The sequence below is a fragment of the Muscardinus avellanarius genome (assembly GCF_963383645.1).
Source record: "Muscardinus avellanarius genome assembly, chromosome: 10".
NCBI lineage: Eukaryota > Metazoa > Chordata > Mammalia > Rodentia > Gliridae > Muscardinus > Muscardinus avellanarius.
Genome location: NC_137796.1, coordinates 109,341,120 through 109,348,163, shown reverse-complemented (window position 1 = coordinate 109,348,163; position 7,044 = coordinate 109,341,120). Strand labels below are relative to the sequence as shown.

Here is a 7,044-nt window from a genome sequence, read left to right as displayed (position 1 = left end):
AGGCGGAGACAGGAGGATGGCGCAGGTTCGAAGCCAGCCGCACGCGCTGGCTTAGGAGACCCTGTTTCCAAATAAAAGTGTAAAAATAGGTCTGGGAGTGGAGCCCGGAGGTAGAAGGGCTTCCAGGAACCCCAGTACCACCAAAAAAAAAAAAAAAAAAAAAAAAAAAAGAAGAAGAAATAAAAAATAAAAAATAAAAGAATAGGGCTGGGGGTGTGTAGCTTGGAGGTTGGATGCCCCTGGGTTCCATCCCTAGCAGCACACACCCGCACCCTCACACATACCCGCACACGCACCAGCAGGGTCTGAGAGTAGAAAGAGCGCTGCATCATGGGACAGGCCCTGAAAGATGGCGGTGTCTGGTGGGTCTCTGCCGCTGCCCTCCTTCACTGGCTTAAAGTCACAGCCTTTTGGTTTGAGGGAGCAGGGCCGAGAGTACCCCGCAGAGACCTCCTTCAGCAGCAGCAGTGTTTCCGACTCTGGGTGAGGGTGGCCCCCTCGCCTGGCTGTCCCCCGGGCACGGGCAGGGCGCCACCGGCTTGGCTTCCAGGAGCCAGCAGGGCCCGGACTGCAGCCAGCTCAGCTCTCTGTCCCTGTGCGGGGACCCTTGTGCCTGGGTCGGGCTCTGCTGCCTGGCTCCTGCCAGTGGCCCTGGTCTGCTGGCGCCTTGGCCTCTGGCCAGGCAGCGGGAGGCCTGGCTGCACGGCTTCCCCCACAGCGTTGATGGGAGGGAGCCTGGCATGGGCACCCCTCCCTGTCTCCAGCTGTCGACCGTGTTCCCAAGGAGGCATGTAGTTAGCGAGGCAGCGGGCCAGGGAGAACCTTTATCATCATTGGTTTGCCCAGTCCCGGAATCTGATAAGGTCCTGGGGGACTGGCAGTACCAATTTTTGCCTATTATTATTATTATTATTATTTGGTGGTGGTACTGGGGTGGAACCCAGAGGCTTTCTACCTCTGGGATATCCTCCCAGACCTATTTTATATTTTATTTGGAAACAGGGTCTCACTAAGTTGCTGAGAGCCTCACTAAGTAGCTGAGGCTGGCTTCGAACCTGTGTGATCCTCCTGTCTCAGCCTCTCAAGCGCGGGGATTACAAGTGTGTGCCACCGCAACCGGCTCCTGCCCATTATTTTTATTTTATTATTTTTTAACTTTTCTTTGCATTTATTTTTTGCTGAACTCATTCCCGTGCCATTAGTTTTTGTTTCTTCCCTTTCCTCCGGGGTATCTTTTTCTTCTGTGCAGCCTCCTCTTCTGGTGTAGGGACAGTTTGCTCCTTCTCAGAGAGGAACACCTCCGTGTGGCTGGGGTAGGTCATGTAGGGGTTAATTCGACCATGAGCTCTGTACAGACGGTGGCCTCACATCTTAGGGGCTTGGATGTGTTCAATGACCAGAGAATCAACATCTAAACCCTTAAGTTCAGCATTGCATTCTGTGTTTTTAAGCATGTACAGCAGAAATTCAGCACTCTTTTTGGGCCATAGACCTTGTGTCCAGCCCCACTGTGCGGCCTGGGCACGCCTACCAAGTCCACTATTGGAATGCCACACGCTTCTTTAAAGTGACAGCTTGCCGGGCGTGGTGGCGCATGCTTGTAATCCCCACGCTTGGGAGGTGGAGACAGGAGGATCATGCAGGTTCGCCAGCTGCACTGGCTTAAGAGACCCTGTTTCCAAATAAAAATATAAAATAGGTCTGTGAGTGTATCCCGGAGGTAGCAGGGTTTCCACGGAGGTAGCAGGGTTTCCAGGAACCCCAGTACCACAATAATAATAATGATAATGATAATAATAATAATAATAATAATGTGACATCTTTCAGATACTTGGTGGCTTTTAGGATTTATATACCTTGGTGGTGAGGAAGTTTCATGGGTGCTCTTAAAGTGAACATGTAGACTTGAACCTCTTGATTTTTCATGATTTTGTGGGGTTTTCTGGGTCAATAGAGTAGAGAACCATTTTCACAGATAACCTCAGACCATTGAAAGGAAGAGCTGTCCATTATTTTTTGATGACACATGATCCTTTTCCACGTTGGAGTCTGACAGAGGTCAGCTCGAGCCCAGCTCAGGAAGAAAAATGGCCGTAGTGTTGTTGGGTGGGTCCCGGGTGCCTGCTTTCATTGGTGTGGCATATTCCGGGTATGTATTGGTTTCCTGGAAGCCTTGAAAGGGGCGAAATTCAAGGGAGTTTGGGATGATTATCTAGTTGGAAGCCAAGGTAGCTGAGGCCTGCAGGCAGCGGGCAGAGATGGTCAGTCTCTGGAACCTTGTAGGGCTGGATTTGAATCCTGCTTCTGCTCCTTACCAGGCGCATGGCCTCAGCCTCTGCTGTCTCACTGGACAGAGGCAAATTATCTTGACACATCCACAGAGGGTGAGAGGCTCTTGGCCCCTTTGAGGGTTCCTAGGGCTGGTCCTGGCTTCAGCATGGTAGATGAGCTGTTTCCAGGAGCAGGTTCGCAGGGCATCAGGCAGGGCCTGGCGATGTTTCTGGATGTCATATTAAGAGAAGAGGGGGCGCTCCTGGAACCCAGCGCAAGAAGGGCAGAGAAGCTACCCCAAATCCCGCAGTGCTAATTGCTGGGTCCAAGAGAGAATTATCTGGCCCTAAATTAGGCCACAAGTGGCAAGACTGTAACTCTCACCAGCTCAAAATAAACAATGTTTCTGGTTCTAAATCCTAGGGACAAAGGGACACATTGTTTCCATAGTGGGGGAGTGAAACACACTGTTTCATATTGTGACATTTTGTTACTTTATGTGGCCCAAGAGCCAGAAGATACACAGGGCTGTCTGATCCAGAGTCTCTCCTTCCCAGGCTCTAGCCACCTAGGTCCTCTTGCTGGAGGGGGTAGTCTTACCAGTTCCTTGTTGATTTATCCAGGACTCTTCTAAGCCAATATAAGCGATTATATGCACATATACATCACCACCACCACCACCACCATCATCATGGTGGTTATTGGAACTAGGGATTGAACCTAGGAACATTCTGCCTCTGAGCTACACCCCTGGCCTCTTTTATGTTTTATGTTTTATTTTATTTTGTTTTAGCGGTTCTGGGGATGGAGCCCAGGGGCATTCTACCTCCAAGCTACACCCCAGCCCTATTTTTTATTCTTTATTTTGAAACAGGGTCTCACTGAGTTGCAAAGGGCCTCATTAAGTAGCTGAGGCTGGCTGTGAACCGCGATCGTCCTGTCTCAGCCTCCCAAATGCTGGGATTATTATTATTATTATTTTTGGTGGTACTGTGGTTCCTGGAAGCCCTTCTACCTGCGGGCTACACTCCCAGACCTATTTTTATATTTTTGAAACGGTCTCTTACGCCAGTGCGGCTGGCTTCAAACCTGCGCGATCCTCCTGTCTCCGCCTCCCAAGCATGGGGATTACAAGCGTGCGCCACCACGCTCGGCCAAATGCTGGGATTATAAGCATGTGCCACCATGCCCGGCTTATGTTTTATTTTGAAACAAGATCTCACTGAGTTGGGGAAGACCTTGCTAAGTTGCTGATGCTGTCTGTGAACCTGCGATCCTCCTGTCTCAGCCTCCCAAGTACTGGGATTATAAGCACGTGCCACCATGCCAGGCAAATATATTATTTGAGTATATGCATACTCTATATAGTCTTTGCTTCTTTCTTTTGTTACCTAGGCTATCTTGGAGGTTGTTTCATATCGGGACACAGAGAGCATCATTTTTTCTTTTAGATGACAGAATATGCCCTTGACTGGATGTGCCATACTTAGCCACTGCCCTCTGGATGGACACGTAGGTTGCCTTTGTTTCTGTGTGCCATTATGAACACGAGTACAATGAACCACTACCCACCCATCATTCTCCACTGAACAGATACATCCCCAGGACCAAGTTCTACAGGTGGAATCACTATTGGGTGGATGTTACCAAATTACCCCCTGCCGCAGCTGCCCCCGTTTGCCTTCCCACCGGCAGTGATCATAGGAGACCAGTTGGGGTGACTTGATAATTAAAAAAAATAGCTCTCATTATTTCTATATTCTTGTCAAAAACCTTCCTGGAGTAAAGAAAAGTCGCGTTCCAGTATCTTGCGCCTGTCACGTTCTCCCGGCCCGTGGGAGATCTCTTAAATGTTGGAAAGCAAGGGCCGCCGGGACGAGGCTTCGCCTCCCCAGAGCGGGGCTGCTCAGTTCCCACTTCCTGGCACTAATGGCTCCCAGATAACTTGCTTCTCCAGTCTACACGTAGGAAAGTCTGCCTCAGCAAGTCTCCGAACGCTTGTTCAGCTTTACTTATTAGGCTTCCGATGCGAGGGCCCTGGGGGAAGGTTGGCAGAATCCTGACTCCCCCCAGAACGAGGCACCTGTGGCTTGTGTTACGATTTCTGAGGCCCTGGAGCTGCCCTTGCACCCCGGAACAGCAGTTATCTGGTGAGGGAGGAGGCAGGTGTTGCCAGGCACCCCAGCCCAGCCTGTTTCTCTGTGTGGGGGGAGGGTGCCCCATGAGGGCTCTGTGGATCAATTCTGGGTTCAGGACCTGTGCAAACCAGCTCTGCGAGGCCAGAGACACCTCGATTCCAGGTCTGGCCTCCCTGCCTCCCGGCTGAGCAGCCAGGCAGCCTCTGGGCCTTAGTTTTCTTGTCTGTGGAATGGGACATCTGCTTGCAGCCCTGCTCTGTGTAGAAGAGTTGTGGTAGCTGTGGTTGTCCTTACTCAGACTCCTCTGCTTCAGGGCAGCCTTCCTCCTCTCTGGGCAGGAACCTCTCTTGCAGAGGCAGCTGGGACCTGGGATGACCATGTTCCTGTTTCCGGGGCCTCACATATGCGGTTCCCTCTGCACAGAACACGTATCCCGCCTCTGCTCCCTGGGTCTCTTGGCTCCTCTGCCCCATCTTTCTCTGCTTCCTTGGTCTGAACTCCATTCGTGCCTGGGGTCCTCCCCTGGAAAATTCCTTTTCCTCGGCGCCTCTCCGGAGTGGTGCTAAGGCGTAGGAGCCTGTTCGCCTGTCTAGTGTCTGGACTGTGCCTCATGAGCTGGGGACACCAGTGCGGGCAAAGGGCAGGGGCCTAGGATCTGGTAAGAGTCCCTGGGTCTGTGGAGGAGTGAGCAAGGTGGGAGAGGGGAGAGGCAGGCAGGAGGCGGGCCAGGGCTAGACCTTCTGAGCCACAGGGGATGTGGTTTACATCCTCTTCTTAGAGCTCATCTACTGAGCTCTTCAAACTCTCACATCACCACTCCCACTACCACCACTGCCACCGCCACCGCCACCGCTACCACCGCTAACACTACCACTGCCGCCGCCGCCATCATCACCATCGTCACCACCATCATCACCACCATCATCATCATCACCACCACCCTCATCATCATCATCACCACCATCATCATCCCTTCATCATCACCACCAGAATCACCATCAGAATCACCACCATCACCACCATCACCACCATCATCACCACCATCATCACCACCATCATCATCATCACCACCACCATCATCCCTTTGTCATCACCACCAGAATCACCATCAGAATCACCACCATCATCATTATCACCACCATAATCATACCATCATCACCATCATCATATCACTATCATCACCATCATCACCACCATCATCATCACCACCATCACCACCATCACCACCATCACCATCATCACCACCATCACCATCATCATCATCTGGTACTGGGGATTGAACCTAGAAGTATTCTACCTCAGAGCTACACCTCAGCTCTATTTTTTTTGTGGTCCTGGGAATGGAACCCAGAAGCATTCTACCTCTGAGCTACACCCCTAGCCCTATTTCTTTATTCTTTATTTTGAAACAGTCTCTCTGAGTTGCAGAGAGCCTCACTAAGTATCTGAGGCTGTCCATGAACTGCGATCCTCTGGTCTCAGCCTCCCAAATGCTGGAATTACAAGCATGTGCCACCACGCCCGGCCTATTCTTTGTTTTTGAAACAGGGTCTCACTAAGTAGCTGAGGCTGGCCATGAACCTGTCTCAGCCTCCCAAGTCCTGGGGCTACAGGTATGTGCCACCACGCCCAGCCACGTCTTATTTTTATAAAAGTTGTAAATATTTACCCTGAAATCCTTCACTAGTGCTGGGTGAAAGGTGGGGTGGAGGCAGGGGGCCAGGGAGGCAGGATGGGCCGTGGGAACTGCGTGCAGGGGAGGATTCTGCAGTCCTGAGACACCGCCTTGTGCACTGATACACGTTGTAAGCTGGAGTGCCTTCCAGGACATGACCCCAGGCCTGCGCTGCCCCAGCCTCCCCCTGTCCCAAGGAACCACCCGTGTGGCCCTGTGGCTGTTATTACCATCAGTAGTCATGTTTTAGTGCTGAGGGTTTAGGACATTCGCAGTCATTTAATCAATAAATGTCTGTAATGTGAATATATGAAAGTATATTAGGGAAGGTGTATTTTGGTTACAAATAATAGGAACTCAATTCAGATATGTGTAAGCAAAAAACAGAATGATTGATTCCTGTAATGGGAGGTGTGGGTTGGAGCGGAACTGGCTTTAAGTAAAACACCGAGGGCTGTAAGAACATCTTCTCTCCAGTCCCTGCCTCTCCTTGTCTGCAAGTAGCATCTTCTTCTTTTGATACTAAGGACTGAACCCAGGGGTGTCCTACTTCTGAGCTAGCCCCCAGACTGTTTTTAGTTTTTTTTTTTTAACACAGGGTTTCACTGAGTTGCTGGGGTCTTGCTGAGCTGTAGTCCTCCCGCCTCAGCCTCCTAAGTACTGGGATTGCAGGCGTGCGCCACCACGCCTGGCTAGGCGGCCTCTTTTTAGTGGGGCAAGGTGGTTCTGATGGTAGTCAGAGGATGGGGGTGTATCTCCTGGAAGCGTGAGCAAAAGTCCCAGGGAAGACTCTGATTGGACAAGAGGTGTCACGTGCCCACCCTCGAATCTGTCCTGAGATTGGACCTGGCCAGGCATTGGAATGTTCCCTCTGGCGACTTATGGGACACATGTTCATGCCTGCATGCAAGCGTCGACCCTACCAAAGCACCTGGTCCCACTGAAACCACAGAACTGGTT

The 7,044-nt window shown here is 51.2% G+C and overlaps 1 pseudogene across 1 annotated transcript; it reads right to left on the bottom strand.

Moving 5' to 3' along the window:
* Positions 1-1,152: 1,152 nt before the first annotated feature.
* On the bottom strand, positions 1,153-1,967 carry LOC308268855 (large ribosomal subunit protein uL22-like; annotated as a pseudogene). Its single transcript has 2 exons — positions 1,811-1,967; positions 1,153-1,539 (listed from the first exon to the last, which is right to left on the bottom strand). The product of its transcript is annotated as a large ribosomal subunit protein uL22-like (transcript).
* Positions 1,968-7,044: the final 5,077 nt, after the last annotated feature.